This window comes from Notechis scutatus, chromosome 1 (assembly GCF_049901735.1).
Source record: "Notechis scutatus isolate UNSWTSFEM ecotype Mainland chromosome 1, rNotScu1.2, whole genome shotgun sequence".
Lineage (NCBI taxonomy): Eukaryota > Metazoa > Chordata > Lepidosauria > Squamata > Elapidae > Notechis > Notechis scutatus.
This window is the reverse complement of record NC_142009.1, coordinates 153,337,712-153,354,801: the sequence shown is the minus strand read 5'-3', so window position 1 is coordinate 153,354,801 and position 17,090 is coordinate 153,337,712. Positions and strand designations below refer to the sequence as shown.

Genomic DNA, 17,090 nt, shown 5'->3' with positions numbered 1-17,090 from the left:
TCTTATCAACTCTCAAGCCATTTAAATTTTCTATTTCTGATACAATACTACAATATCATCTTATGTACCTTGCAAAATCTCTTTGAAGAAATTATACTTATCCTTTATCTCTAAAAAAAAATTCTTTTTTCTCATTTAATTTCAAAACTTTGTAACTTTTCTCCACCTTTTCCCTTTCTTTCTTCCCCCAACAAACCTTTCTAGCCCCCCTTCTAGCCCCCCTTCTTCTAGCCTCTGCCTTACTGGCTTCCCTTCTCTGTCGCATTCCTCTTCCCTTTTGTTTACCATCCTTATATTGATTTTGCACTTTGTTTTTCCCTTTCTTAAATGTTTTTTTAAATCTTAAGTCCTTTATTTCTCTTCTTTTTCCTCTTCCTTCCCTCTTGGTCGAGTTCTGAGATTTATTAAAGATGGCTTCCTTTCTTTGTTCTTCTTCTGCTGTCTTCATCTGTTGTAATGTTTGTTGATAATTAATAAGCACCATTTCTAAAAAAAGGAAAGCTTCTTTCAAACCAGCTTTACCATTTTGTTTTGCTTGCTCATAGTCTTTTCTCAGTTCCTCGATAGAAGAAGCCATTATAAATCTTTTCTTTTCTTTTCTGTTACAACAGCCAGAATATTCCAAAGGAAAAATAAGACAATCCCAAAGTTCTCAGTCAGTCCAAACCAAGACAGAGTTCACTCTCTCCTCCTGGGGTAGTATCAATTAAAGAAAAGGAAAGTCCAAATCTGTTTCTTAAAATCTTGTTACAATATATTTTAGTCTTTCAATCCTTAAGGCATCTCCTCCAACAACGTCTTAGCATACAGATATATTTTTTTTAAGTCCCCTCTTTTCCCACTCACCGCTTAGAGCCAGTTTTCACCTAAAAAAAAATAGGTTTCTTAATGTTCACTTTTTATTCCGTAAAAAAAGAGGGTAAGCTATCCTTTCAGCACCATTAAACTGCCGCTTTTTTCCTCTTCTCGAAGGTATCATTCAGAAAGTCATGCTTTTCAGGAATTTTGTTAAATATGTCTTAGAGTCCTAGGAACCAAGAAAAACTTTCTCCTCTCAAGCACTTTCTCCACTTCCTCCTGCGCATTCTTACCCGGCTGCCAGCTTCTTTGTGGCGGCCATTACGGACCGCCGCTGCACCGTCCTGGGAAAAGGGGGTTCTGCCAGCCGGGGAGGGGGTCTGCAACACCCCCAAACCCTTCTCCGGATCCCCCTACCTTCAGCTGCCCCTGCAGGGCAGCCTAGCTCCATACCCGTCTGGGTCGGAGCCCCAAAAACGGCTAGCGCGGCAGGGATCGCGCAGCTTCGCAAATCCCTGCCGCTCGCGAAGCCGACAAACCGGAAATCCCTTTTCTACATTATCTTTTGTAAAGTCAATATGTAGTAGATCATTACAGTTGTGGTATGACTAGGAAATGTGAGGCATGAACCATTGCTGTTTAGAAAGACTGAACTGAAGAATGTGTTGAAGAGATTGGCTTTAATGGCTTCATCATTGCAGTCTTTCCCATTTGGTCCTTTTAGGGGTGGGATGGTTCTTGAGTCTTTAAGTTTGGTGTTTACAAAATTGTAGAAGGCGCGGGTGGATTTTGTATGTAGGAGATTTTCCTCTTGCTTGCAGTGGTAATTTGTGCATTCTGCCTTTATCTGTCGGCATAAGGTGTTGTATTGGTTTTTAAAGTTTGTTATGTAGCTAGTTTTGTTTTTACACCATAGCAATCTTTTTTTAATTGAAGTTTCCTTATTGTTATGGGTAATTTGTTTTTGTTTTGGGGGGTTACTAATGGTACATTAGTTTAATGACACTTTCAAGTTCAAACAAGAATGCAGTATAATGGTCTTCTGTGTATTACAGCTAAAGAACAGAATCAAGAGATGGTAGGTCAGCATCTATGAGATCATAGTTGGCTTTTTTGAAGTTGTATTTTGGGGATCCATCATTATGATCCTCTTGTGAGGGCGTAAATTGAGACAAAATCATACTGTGGTCACTGTTTGAAAAGAGTTCTTGTATTTGTAGGCCATCCATATATTGAGTTTGAGTTGTTGCAGAAGATAAGGTATCAACACATAAAGAACTTGGGACCACCAGCTGATACATATTGCAAAACCAGAAACTCATTCTCAACATTTTCCTGTGCCGTAATATACAATATGTTTGTCTTCCTCAACACAGCACTTTCCAGATGTGTGGGGACTGCAACTTGCAGGCTTCTCAGCCAGCCAATGGCAATGTGAGCTGCACTCCCAACATGGCTTTGGGAGGGATACAATATGGCTTCACAGCAAACTTACCACTAATGCAGTTTCCTGAATGTCTGTCTAAAATGAATTCCTACTTACTGTCAGATACTTGGCATTACTGAATGCAGAGTTGTTAATACAGGTAGCCCAATACATTTATATTTTGTACACAGGATCCTTTTCAGAATTCTGAAATCCTACAGAAAGTCCTTCAAACAGCTTTGATCTTCCATAGCCCCTGTCTTATTTCTGTCACTGCTCAAAGTTTAACAAAAGTTTATAGCATGAAAAGAAGAGAGGAGGGGTAGAAATCATTGTATTAAAAGTATAAAGTCTAATTGAGTTGAATAGAGAAATGTGGTAGATCTTTACACACAGAGAGGCACAGAGAAAGGCGGGGAGGGAGAGAGAGAGAGAGAGGAAGAAAGAGAGAGAGATTCAAAAGAAAGGATTCATTCCATAAAATGAAATTTATGAACATGATACCAACATTATTGTGCCAGGCTGAACGCTTGCTCTGTTTACTGTTCTGAAAGCTTAAATTGAGGGGTGGGAGATGACAGCTTCACATTTTGTGAGCAGCCCAGGGTAGGTTACAGATGAAGCCAACCAATTCTGTTCAGAAGTGTTTGGGTTTCAAATGAGGGCATATCTGTCCTTCTACATTGGTGATGATCCCTCAATTGTTTTGGTGCAGTACTATTAATCTTACTTTACAAATCCATGCCGTGATTTATATCGTGTTTAATTAACTGATGGAGGGCTCCTGTGGCAAAATGGCATCGCATTAAGTTTTGTCCTTATGGCAAACATGAAGCACCATCTTTAGTTTTGCAAAAGCAAAATGTCCGGGGATTCGTTGATGACAGGATGCCGGAATTACAAGAAGGTCCCTCCTGTCGTTTGAAAATCCAGAGAGTGTGGTTGCCATATGCTCATCATTTCCAAGGGGGGGAAAAAGTGACAGGACCAGAAAAGAACAGCTCTAGTTCCTCCAATATGTTCAAATCTCTGATGAAAATAATAATGCAGCAGTTCTGTACAGAGGCCAAATCTGACATGAAAGCATACAGGAAATGTTCAAAAGGATTAATGAGACATTTCTTTTTGAAACATAAATTACTTTCTCCTCCCTCACTCCCCTTAATAAGTTACATCAACAAAGTTGACTTCTTTTAGCAACAACAGTAGGAAAAGTGGTGTCTCTTCACACACTATCAAACTGAGAAAACAGCAATCAGAAACTTACGTTGAGCATTATTAAGTAAAATCTATGAATGTATTTTTCTGCATCAATATAAACCTGTGATATAAATGTTTGGTCTACAGAGGAAAGTTGTTTTATTTCCAAGATAGCTGATTAGTCAATCTCTGCTTTAAAAAGATAAATCTCTCAAGGCAATCTATTTGACTGCCTGGTAAGCATTTGCAAAGTTCTTAATGTCTGAAAATTATCAAAGAATTTGAAGACTGCATACATATCAGGGGTATTGGTATATATTGATACACATCATGACCTGTTATCGACTACAATTTTGTAGATATCCATTTGGAAATCACATTGAATATGTGTAAACATAGTGCCCTATTTTACAAAACTAAAATTGAACAGTGAATGTAAAATTATTTCTTTAGAATTATATATTTCTCCCAATATTTAGATAAAATTGCTGAAAAGCCACCATTTAATGGTATTCATATTGACATTCCTATTACATGAACAGAAAAATATACTGACATTCATATTGTAACACTGACAGTATATGTCAATATTTGTGTGTGTGTGTGTGTGTGTGTGTGTGTGTGTATTAATGTGTGCATCTCATTGTATATTTCTCTGTCTTTATTTACTATCAGATACTTGGTTGAACATACAATTAAAATCAAGGTTTTGAAGGATACCTTTGTTTCATAGACAGGATTTCTTTGTCCCTGAATACATTTCAGATTTGAAAAGAACTTATTTGTTAGGTTGTAATTTAGACCATTGAATGATTACTGAAACAAAGACAATAAAATAAATTGATATTTCAATAAAGCCAACTGATAATTCTATATAATCCTCAAATCAGTAAACAGAACTATTTTTAACAATTTAATTTGTGCAGACTAAGCAGAAAGGAGAAGATATTACAAAGTTTTCTTTTAACCTTTAAGCGTTTGTTTTGTGCATGTCTGTACACATGCATGGATACTTGACTGAACCACAATTTATTAATATTTCACACATGTGTACTCAGTGGGGTGTGTTATTATACTGATACAAAAGAAACTAATGAGCAGTCAAGCTACCATATGTCATGACTTGGGCCAAGGTAGAAGATGCATGGACACAATAATTCTTGCTTCCACTTTCCTATTAAAGCTATTAATCCTGTTTGAGGTTTTATTCCCAGTTAGCTGAATAAAATCCTAATAACTTCTATTAGATCTCCAAGAAGATCACAATCAAAAGACACATCTGTTGTTCTAGATATATTTTTTGTGAGTCTAATATTTTTCCATTGTTATTTTGGATGTCCACCAAATGACAATAACATATTCACGATTGATTTTTTTTCTTTCCAAAGCTTTTGCCTGTCTTTCATCAGTGAACCAGCATCTTTTCAAAGTAACTAAGTTTGAACTTTTATTTGTTCAATGGAATACTGCATCCAGTTTTGGTCATCACAATATAAAAAAGGTATGGAGACTCTGGAAAGAGTGCAAAGAAGAGCAGCAAAGATGATCAGGGGGCTGGATGCTAAAATATATGAAGAATGGTTACAGGAATTGAGTATGTCTATTCCAGCAAAAAGAAGGACTGGGGTGACATGATAGCAATGTTGCAATATTTGAGGGGCTGCCTCAAACAAAAGGAGGTCAAGCTATTTTCCAAATCACCAGAAGGCAAGACAAGAAACAAGAGATGGAAACTAATCAAGGAGAGAAGCAACCTAGAACTGAGACAAAATTTCCTGACAGTGAGAACAAGCAATGAATGGAATGGCTTGCATTCAGAAGTTGTGGGTGCTCATCATTGGAGTTTTTAAATAAGAGATTGGACAACCAATGCTATAGGGTCTCCTGCTTGAGCAGAGGGTTGGACTAGAATACTTCAAAGGTCCCTTCTGTGTTCTGTTCTGTTCTAAATTTGTGCCGTGCACTGCCCTGTGATCCTTCATGATGGTGGTCTATAAATAAATTTAATATTAGTAACAATGATCTAAGATAAACCCAGGAATATATGTAACTCCTTATTCTCCACAAAGGTCCCTCTGACATATTTGACAAAGTTGGTTACCACTTCAGATATTTGAGAAGAAAATGTCTTTCTTCTCCCTGTGCCTCCAAATGGATGCCATTTATAGCCAATCTTTCCTCCAAGGCATAGGAACATGATCCTCTCCTCATTTTATTAAGACAAGAGTCATGTGAAGTAGAAGAGCCAAAGGATGGTGGCATTTTCAAGTAATGTAATGAATTTAATCTGGAAATGGGCAGGCTGCAATCCAATCTAGGAGTGGGTCACAAGCAATCATCCAGCACTCGATCTGCAGAGCCTTCCCACAGTACTCGAAAAGGGCTGAAAATTCACAGGATTTCTACAATATGTCTTCTTCGGGTCCCCCCTCCTACTGCAAATTAACGGTGGAAAGCAAGTCCTTGACATTCTCCTTTAACATGCCCAAATATTCTGGGATTCGGAGAGGCAGACTACTCTTTTTCTCCACTTTAGAGCTTTCTAATCTCCCCCAAAAGGGAAAGAGAAGAGGATGATCAGCAACAAGTTACAGTTGTAATGGGTGAATTGTTAGGAGATTTGAAAGACTGGTTAGGGTCTTTGAGAAGATCTCTGTGTTCACTAGAAGTTGAAAATGAATTGATGGCACATTATTAATTAACCGGTTTTTCTAAAATTGCCCTAAATTATCATTTGCATTTTTAGGTTAATTTGAATCCACTTCTACTGGAAAACTTTATTAGAGCCCTATAGAACTTTGGGAGATGTCCTTCAATCTGTCAAATGTTGTCTACCCAGTTCAGTTCGCTCCAGTCACACAAATAATAAGATATTCATATGATCAGTGCCAGGCTCATACTTGTAAATGAAATACATGCTATTCAATGGATGGATGGATGGATGGATGGACAGATGGGTGATGGGTATGGGTTTGGCATCTCCATTCCAGCACTCTTCAGTATTTAAAATTTGTTTGAGACTCCTCTAAAATATCTTGAAAGCTGATACCAGTAAGATGTCAACATTAAGATTTGCCTATTCTGAAAAACAAAAGAAAAAAAATCTGCTTAATAGTTAACTAATTACTATTATCCATAAAGCTCACATAGATGTTCTTGTTTTCTTTTGAGATTCCATGAATAATGGAGAAAGTACCATGCAAAGTACTATACTTTGATGTGACACTGAAATTTTGCTGTTTTCTCACTTCTTTGTCTCATCCTAAACCAATATGTTGAAAATTCCCTTTGTAGTAGCACCTGCCCTCAGAACAGCACCTAGATGGCTTTGACCCCTTTAGCCTTTGCTAAGGCTCTGAAGACCTGGCTATTTCCCCAGGCACTCAGGCCAGGAGGTTAGACAAGCTTTGGCTGGTGATGTGGTTTTTATGATTTGTGGGTTTACTGTTTTAACCTCGTGTGTCATGGGTTACATCCTGTTGTTGTTGCTTTAATCCTTGTACTATTGTGAGATGGGAAGCTACATAATTCATACAAACAAGCAAACATGTTGATGTTTGTCTCAGTGTCTCAAAGAGACTACAAAGGAACAGGAAATTGCAAATAATTTCAGCATCATATCTAAAGTCATTAGATGTGTGAACTCCCCACCACTGGTGAAATGCTATCAAGTCTTTTACATCACTTTACCAATAGAGCTATAATATCAAGCAATATCTTTTGTCTTTGTTTTTTTAATGCTCCTGTAAAAATGTGCATGTAAGGACATGCTATAATCTTCCAGAATTAATTTAATTCCAAATCTGTAAAATGTAGCTTAACAATGATCTAAAGAATGGCTACTACACCACTCGTGACTTTGGAGATAGTAGGATGGCTAGATAGCTTAACCTAGGAACTCTAGGTGGTTTGGGTCCTCTGAGTAAATAAATGCAGAAACTGGGAAATAATCAAAATATTTTTCTTATGTCGATCAATCAAGAATGATTAGGATCAGCAAGTTAAAAATTGCCTAGAATATCCTCTAACCTAATTAGATTGTATTATTCTAATTCTCTCTCTCTCTCTCTCTCTCTCTCTCTTTTTTTTTTTTCAAGGTGACAAAATATTTGCATCCCTCGCCAACTTTTATGGCTTTTTTGTTTTAAAAAAGGATAATAATGGGTTTCTAATATTAGGGTTGCTTGCATTGATCATTTGTGCTCTCTAGGTAATAACAAAATTAATGAGTGAACTATATCAACCTGATTTTTCCACAAGAGGCTAATTAAGAATGCACGACATTAACATTTTTCTTTTTTGCTACACTGAAAATGCTTGCTAGCAGAGAAGCACCTCTCTCTCTCTCTCTCTCTCCCCCCCTCTCTCTCCCTCTCCCTCTCCCTCTCCCTCCCTCTCTCTTGTTTCCAAATGTAAAAGCAGCACTGTGGCAGAAAGGTCATCTCATTTTAGTTCTAGTCACATTCTCAGGTCAACTTTCAAGACACAGATCTCCTGTATTGCAGTCCTCACAGCTACTGCTTGAGCTGTTCTCTTGGGACATTCCAGACTCTTTGGTACAAAAAAAGAAAGGGACACCACCAATTGCTCTTTCTGAGAAAAAGCTCTTATAGGTATGGCAGGGAAGTGAAAAGGAGAAAACAAAGGTACTTTATCCTGTTAAATGCAAAACTTTACCAGGTAAAATCTTTTGTTTAAACAGTTCCTGTAAAAAAAATTAAAAAAAAATTAAAAAAAAATAAAGTAAAGTCTCAGTATGAAACAGATTGGCCTTAGAGCTGAATTTAAATATTAGTTATCATCAATATCATATTTTTATAGAAAAACACTGGAATATTTTTTAAATTGGATTTTTAGAAATTGTACTGTAGTAAATATTGTTGATGAACTATGCATGTACTGATCTTAAATGCTTTGTAGAATCTTTCAATGCGTATACCATAGCTTTCTGCCATACTACATATTTTAAATGTGTTTTAAATATTATTTTAAATTAAAATTGTTCTTTTAAATTTAATTGTTTTAATATTTTGTTTCTCAAACTTTTAAGATGGTAGGATTTATGGTGTGGACATAAAGTTGCGTGTTTCAATACTATTTCATTTGTTTCACTACAAAAAATGATGATTTCATAGGCAACAGGCTAGGGTGATGCTACTATCTCTATTTTCAAAAGCAGCAAGGAAAATGTAGGATTATTTTGTTTGATTTTCCTCATTTTCAATCATTTTCTGAAAGATGTTTGTAGTTGCAGAGAAGTGGCAATATATATATAAAATACATTAATTTGAAATGTCTATTTTATTAAACGAACCACTTACCAAGAAACTATTTGAAAAGCCTAAGAGTATTTCCCCAAGATTCTGAGTTGGAAAGGATGTGGATCTGCCTCAATGAAAGTATGTGGGTTCCCTGTTAGTGCTGTTTTTTTAACTATTTGATTATACTGGTTTCTGTTTTTAACTTGCACACTAGCCAAAGTCATTATGAATTGAATGGCATTCTAAATTTACTTGGTTATAACCAACCAAGTAAATCTACCTCCCTGGAAAATATTAGAATAGAATAGAATAGAATAGAATAGAATAGAATAGAATAGAATAGAATAGAATAGAATAGAATAGAATAGAATGGAAAGGAATGGAATGGAATGGAATGGAATGGAATGGAATGGAATAACAGAGTTGGAAGGAATCATGGAGGTCTTCTAGTCCAACCCCTTACTCAGGCAAGAAAGCCTACACCACTTCAGGCAAATCATTATCCAATCTCTTCTTAAAAACTTCCAGTGTTGGAGCATTTACAACTTCTGAAGGCAACTGATTAATGGTTCTAACTGCCAGGAAATTTCTCCTTAGTTCTAAGTTGCTTCTCTCCTTGATTAGTTTCCACCCATTGCTTCTTGTCCTGCCCTCAGGTGCTTTGGAGAATAGCTTGACTCCCTCTTCTTTGTGGCAGCCCCTGAGATATTGGAACACTGCTATCATGTCTTTCCTAGTCCTTCTTCTCATTAAATGAGGCATACCCAGTTCCAGCAACCGTTTTTCATATGTGTTAGACTCCAGTCCCTTAATCATCTTTGTTGCTCTTCTCTGCACTCTTTCTAGAGTCTCAACATCTTTTTTTACATTGTGGTGACTAAAACGGAATGCAGTATTCCAAGTGTGGCCTTACTAAGGCATTATAAATTGGTATTAACACTTTACGTGGTCTTGATTCTATCCCTCTGTTTATGCAGCCTAGAACTATGTTGGCTTTTTTGGCAGCTCCTGCACACTGCTGGCTCATATTTAAATGGTGGTCCACTAGGACTCTAAGATCCCTCTCACAGTTACTACTATTGAGCAAGGTACCACATATACTCTACCTGTGCATTTGATTTTTTTATTGATGGAAGAAATCCTGTACATGCTACTTTGAGCTTCTGGAAGAAAAGTGGGATATAAATCTAGCAAGATAAATACAGCATTGTGCAATCTATTAATGTAACCTCCATTGATCTTGATCTCAGTTATCCCAAGTGAACAGTGATTGTCTCTATTTAATACTCTTACAGATGTTATAATAATAAATAGACACATAACAGACATACAGGTTCATTTATGGTCTCTTCAATGGCTGACTTGCTGAGCAAATTTTTTGTTAGGAGTGATCTTTAAACTGTGACTAGTTTAAAGGCCCTGTATCTCTTTAAGATAAAGGATTCTTTTACAAGGACCTGATTTAAGCAATCTTAGACAGGTGCTATGTTTGTACCCCGAAACACTTTGAAGTATCTTTTGTCCAAAGTGTTGCATGAGTTCCACATGAGAAGATACTTTTAGAAAATCAAAAATCTTTGATATTACTGACCCAGAAAGGAAAGGGCTGTTTCTCTTGTGCTTTTAAGATGTTATCATAAAATAACTGTGAAGTAGAATACTTCCGATATACATTTTCCAGAACTGTTGCTGCACAGAGACATGCAATTATAGGCTAAAATACAAATTTATTCAGGAATAATTTGGAAAATATGCACCATAAAATATCTCTTCATAGCTACTTTAGCACAAAAGGTTTTCTTATATTTCAGAATGAGATGAAATTATCCTGACAGGTGTTAGAACTGATTTGACAAGATGACAAACATAAATCTGTTTCCAAACCTGTGTCATTATAATAATCCCTTTTTTTTAACCTATTTGTGACCATTTATGAAATCACAATCAGTGTGCCCTCTACTATCTGTAATTCATATATTTCCCACCACTTCTGCCCTCTCTTCCCCCTAACACACACACATGTAATTTGTCTTGTCTTCCAAACAACCTTTCCTGAACATTATAGTTCACATCAAGCTTTCTGGGAATGAAAGTATTAGAACTATAATGTATTTTCCTGATTTCCCGTTAGCAGAAGCACTTGGCATGCCAGCAAGGCATGTCAGTTCAGCAGCCGAAAGATTCTTTAACATATTCTAGAAGTAAAAGGACCAATTCAATTTATAGCCTTGGCCAGCTCAGCAGTTTTGCTCAGTCCTTCTGGCACAGAAATTGATATTTTAGTGAAAAAAGAAAAAAAAAGGAAAAGAAACTAAGGTTCTCTACAAGTGAAACAAAGTACAATTGATTTTTCACTTGCTTTGAAATACTTGTAGATTGCATAATGTGAATGTGGCACTGAAATCATTTTTACACAAGAGAGCAGGAAAAAAAAACCAATGACATTAACAAACGACAAGATTTAACAATTGAACAATCCTCCTTTGATTTTGTCTGATTGTCTTACTCAGCTATTATCTTATAATATAATTACTTAAAAATGAACTTCACTGAATGCAGGACAACTTACTTTTGAGGAGGCATGCATAGGATAATGAGAAATGGCACAGAAATACTTTTAATTCCAGACAAGGAATAATGGATGGAAACTGAACAAGGAGAGATTCAACCTGGAAATAAGGAGAAACTTTCTGACAGTGAGAACAATCAACCAATGAAACAGCTTGCCCTCAGAAGTTGTGGGAGCACCATCACTTGAGACTTCCAAGAAGAGATTAGACTTATCTTAGATTCCAGAACGTGGAGGAAGAGAGGGGAGAGAATTTACCGTTGGTGATGGCGGAGATGTTGGCGGAGCTTCTGAACAAAGAAGAGATTGGACTGCCAATTGTCAGAAATGGTGTAGGGTCTCCCGCTTGTGTGTGGGGTTGGACTATATGACCTACAAGGTCCCTTCCAACTCTGATTATCTGTTATCTGTTACATGTGGTGCTCTTTTCTTAAACAATAGATAATGAGGACAAATAAATGTTTTCAAAATTTAGTATATATTGAAACTATTTTAATTTACATCTGGGCTACTCTTGCAGTCACTACAAGATATGATGCAAATCATCAATATGGCCTTGATTGTGGCAATAGAGAAATGAACATTGAACAGGACTATAAAGAGATATAATCAGTGAGATGTTCTCAATGATAACATCTCCAATGAGTTGAACTTCTTCTGGCAACTTCATGTCCTCCTCCATGCATACAGAAATGCTTTGTGATTGCCTACTTCTGGTTTGCTGTTTGACTACCCAGCCTAGGCCACAAACTTGAGATTCCCTGGGAGTATCCTGTCCAAGAACTGAGTAAATCCAATCCTGCCTGACAACTAAAGGGAAAGTCTATGCACCTGGCAAAACTCTGCTGGACCCCAATGTTTGGGCCAAATTTCAGGAGAAATTAATATTTTCTGTATTTGGAGCTTTTTTTAAAAAAAAAGTTTTATTTGGGTTTTCACACACACACATACACAACATAATACAAGTAAAACATCTTTTTTGAAAATAGCATGGTCTCGGGTTTCACTTCTTCATACAGACACAAACTCAATTTCATGTTCATTTTTGTGTTCTATTCCATATCTTCTTACTGTTTTGCATTTTCTATATAGTTTTTCCCCTCTTAATTTTCTCAACTTTATTTTGATTATCTCATCTCAATTCAAATCATTATATTTATACTTTTGTCTGTCCTGTTTCAATTTCATATTATCTTTTCTCATTAAACAAATTTTCTCCTGTAGTTGCTAATTGGAGTATGACACCTTTATATCTTTTAATTTTATCCATTCAATTCTTATTTAAACTTCAATGTATACCTTAAGGTTATAACATTCAATATAATACATAACTTCCAATCGAATTCTGCTTGGTACATTCTTAAAATACACACTATATTCTTTAAAAAAAAGGATTATAAATATATGTAATTAAAACACTCATTCCATTCTAATTCAGTTCTATCATTAATATTCATTAAAGTCTTAACATCTTTAGCATTTCTTTTCAACTAAATATCATACTTCCTTAGGAACATGTATAATCTTTCCATAATTAATTTTTCCCCTATTTCTCTTCACTTATGTTTTATAAATCATTAAATATTAGTTTTATTACATTTATTTATTAAGAAACATTCCACTAAATTACAATAACTATTTTATCCATTATTTTAATCATTCATTGTTTCATATTTTCTGAAATTATTTCTATTTCTAATATAACAATACTATCTTATGTACCTTTGCAGAATCCATTTTTCAATTAAATTTTCACCCATTATCTCGAAATAGGCCCTGTTTCTCTATATCTTGTTTCTGTCCTTTATAACTTCTTTCCCTTTCCTTCTTCCCTCTCTTCTTCTCCCTCCCCTTTTTACTCCCTTGTCTCTCTACTTCTAATTCTCTCTTCTGTATTCCCCTCTTCTGTTGCTTCCTAATTTTATACTTATTTTTCAAACTATTCTTTTTTGGGGTTGTTTTTCCAAATCTTTTGGAAAACTTTTCATTCTCTTTCCCCCCTTTCCTTTTTCCCCCCACATAAAATTACTTGTTCATTAAAGATGGCTTCTTCTTTGTCCCAATCTTCTTGTTCTGCAGGCATTTCTTGTTGTTTCTCATAGTTCCAAATCTCCATTTCTAAGAATTGAAATACGAAGCCAAAAGAACCTTTCCCTTCTTGTGCATCTTCGTTGTACTTTTTAAGTTCCATTTTCAGTTCTTCTAAAAGTGGTGCCATCTTAAACACTTTTAAACAACCACCCGATTGATTTTTGTCATTCAAATGCAGTAACCAAAAACCCAGAAATCACCAAGTAATCCAAATACTCCCAAACTGTTTCTTCTTGCTTCTTTTTTCACTTTCTCTTCCTGAGGTTTTACTATTTTGTTGCCATGTTTCAGTTAAAATGTATCTTTTAGAAGTATTGTTGAGATTTTACTGTAAGTTCTTTTTAATTCCAGGCAGTCTCCTCCCTTCCAGATCCTGCCCTTTTATTCTTTTCCTCTCCTTTCCTGCTTTCAAAAGCTTTTAAGTATCCAGAAATCTTTATTATCCCTTTGACATTTTATTTTCAGCTTAAATGCCTATTGATGTCAAAGTGGATTTTTTTTTTCAATTTCTTGCTTAAGTCTCTTAGCTGTCAGTACAGGAAAAGGAAGAGAAGAAAAAAACCAAATCCTTTCCCTTTTCTCTCTCCTTTGCTGCTTGAAAATCTTCTTTGGGAACAGTGTTTTTTTTAATATAGTTTAAATTCCAGGGTACCTTAGTTGTTGCTTTTGCTGTTTGACCCAATCAACCAAAACTTTCTCTTCTTATCTTCCTCCTGCACATTCTTTTCTGGTTGAGTTCTTCTTTGAGGTGGCCATTTCTGACCACCGCTACAACCACCTTCAGGAAAGGGAGTAATGGGCAGCTGAGGAGGAGAGATGTGGCTCTCCTCAACTCTTCATGCAGTCTCCCCCCTCTTCACCACCTCCATGGGATGGCTTAGCCCCGAAACCAGCTGGCTCGGGGAGCTCCAGCGGCGAGCATGGATCGAAACCACGCACAATCGCAGTTTCGGTCTGTCGCCGAAGAAGCTCAAACTGGAAGTCCCCTGTATTTGGAGCTTTGAGGGCATCTAGACAGCTACTGATCAAGGTCTTTGAAGAAGCAGATTTTATTCTTGTGCAATAAAGCAGCATATTGGACTGCAAAGGAAATAATGTGTTTAAAAATGGGCCTTACTTTTTGCTGCAGTAGCTAGGGTTCAATTATGTAGTCTTTCTAAGATAAAATCTGGGGAACATTCTTTCCAAATGAAGAAGATAGTAAATGAATAACCCAAAGGTGCTTTTTCTAAGAGGCAACTGGACTTTCTGGTTTTTCTTTGAAGACATTTCATTTCTCATCCAAGAAGCTTCTTCAGCTCTTATTCATTTAGTAAATGAATAACTATTTCAACATGGTCAAACATGGATAGGTTCCCAGTTGCCATAAATCTGAGTTAAAATAAAAGTAAAGTTTGCAAATCCATTAGAAATGAATGCAAATACATTAACAGTTTTCCACCAAATTGTTCCTGAAGCTCATTTTTCACTACTTCAATTCATTAATGGCAGTTCAACACTAACATTTCTCAAAAAAAAAAATATATGTAAAGATGATCTAGAATAACTTCCACTTCATCCAGTATGGATGTAATGTATAATGAGAAATAAGAACCAACAAATGTTATTTAATTAGTGCTTATCCTGCACTTTCACATGTCTTCAGAGAGCAAAAACCGCTTTTCTTCAATTCTGTGCAAAAAAGGCATTGCTTGGACTATCACTTGATCAGTGGATTTATTTTTGGTGATTTTAAAAAAGATACTTTAACAACATTCGTGAATGGGAAGCACAAAGCTGTAAAACCATCATTTCCCTTGAAATCTCTGATGTGCAGGATTGAAAAGTGCAGTGAGGCAACTGACAAAAAAACCCACAGAGCTGCAGAATTTCAAAGAAAAGACCAGCTTAATCTCAAATACACCTTTTTAAAAATGATACAGGGCTTCATACAGAAATGGCCTAAAAGACATTATCTACATTTATTACAGACTGGAAGCCCGTTAAAGACTTTTTGATTGATACAAAAAAAAAAAAATAAACTTATGACTTATGGTTTTGATGATTACATAAAAATAAATAATAGAAAAAGAGTTGGGAAGTTAATCATAGAGTTAAGGTACTTTTGCATTTGTATTTATACTTGCTGTAAAGGAAATTGGAAGCAACTTCTTTTACTATTTATTTTTTTCTTTAGATTTTTGACTTTTTCCTCCTCCTGCTCCCTTTCCTTCTTCCTTCTCTCTTCTTCCTTTTCCCTCCTCCTCCTCTTTCTTCCTCATTCCTTCTTTTCTCCCTCCCCTCCCTCCCTCCCTCCCTCTCTCTCCCCCCCTCTCTCTGTATGTGTGTTGTAAACTAACCCTGGGAGGGAACAGTTTGAGTTATTTTTCTCAGTAACCAAAGGCTGCTATCAGCAGAATAGTTACATATTGAAGAGACTGGGAAAATATTAAACCAATGTTTCAAGTCTTTTTTAGTCTCCCTCCACTTTTAAAAATTATTGGCCCTTTCTTCTCTAGGACATTAGGTCTTTATGAGGTTTGTGAGGTTTAACAAACTCATTATCATATCATTTCTCAGATGAAATCAGGGATAATTTATAATGTTCAAAATTCTGTAAAAATACTCATTGACTGTATCTATTTTCATATTTATGGTTATGGTTTGCCCACTCACTACCATTAGAGACATTTTCCCTAGAGACAAGATTAACCTTATCTCTCAGATAGGCATCTGTGGCGGTGGAGACAAAAAGTCAAGCAACCAAAACTTCACAACATGCATTAAAAAAAAAAAAAATCAGGGCTTTAGGTGCATAGATGCAGCAGCCATCTTGACAGGTCTGAATGACCTTGGGAAGTGGGAGACAATCTTCAGCTTAGACAACCATCATGCAAAAAGTGTCTCACTCCACAGAAGGAAAAGGGAGCCTCCTAGAAGGGACCCTCCCTAGTTTTCTGGAGAGTAAAAGGAAAGGAGTGGAGGAATGCTGCCAGATTTTCAAGACTGATGTTAGCCATTGAGGTGGTCCAGACAAAAGACAATCAATACTTGCACTGTCTTATGGTAAAGTTGCATTGACATAATCTTGCAAATCTTTCCTCTTACGGTCTGGAAAATTTCCCATCTCTCTTTTCCTTTTGTGGGATGAGATACTTTTTTACATGGCGGTAGTCTAGTCTGTGGTTCATCCTCCCATCTCCCAAGAACACTCTCACACACATACTATTACTGATGCAAATGTCCCTGCCCTCTAACAGATCCATGCATGCTCAAAAGAGGTTTAAATCCCTTCGGCAGGTTAGCAAAATTAAACGTACAAGAGAAGTATGTTGCAGTACTTGTACAAAGGAAATGATGCTGTTCTTCGATAGAAATAATCAGAGCTGGAAGGAACCTTGGAGGTCTTCTACCTCAGCCCCGTGCTCAAGCAGGAGACCCTACAGCAGTGGTAGCTAACCTTTTTGGGCTCCTGTGCCAAAAATTGTGTGCGCGCTTGCATGCTCATACTCGTGTGCCAGCAAACCAGAAGGCAATGCGTACCCCTCACGACCCCATACATGCGCACATAATACCCACCGCCCCCTTACTTGCACTGTGCCTCACAGCTGATTTTCGTCTGGTTTGAGGCCTTTTTCAGCCTCCCAAAGGCTTGAGGAAGGCTTTGCAGGCCGAAAACTAGCCTCATTTCGTCACTTCCGGTATTTTTGGAAAAAACAGGAAGTGATGAAATGGGACAAGTTTTCAGCCTGCAAAGCCTGCAGAA

The 17,090-nt window shown here is 36.6% G+C and overlaps 1 long non-coding RNA gene across 1 annotated transcript in view; it reads left to right on the top strand.

The window, feature by feature from the left end:
* The first annotated feature begins 7,961 nt into the window (after nucleotides 1–7,961).
* Nucleotides 7,962–17,090, top strand: part of LOC148133051 (uncharacterized) — a 31,547-nt gene continuing 22,418 nt past the window's right edge. The window contains exon 1 of the long non-coding RNA XR_015747056.1: nucleotides 7,962–8,070. This is a non-coding gene — a long non-coding RNA (uncharacterized LOC148133051). The remainder of the gene's footprint in view (nucleotides 8,071–17,090) is intronic.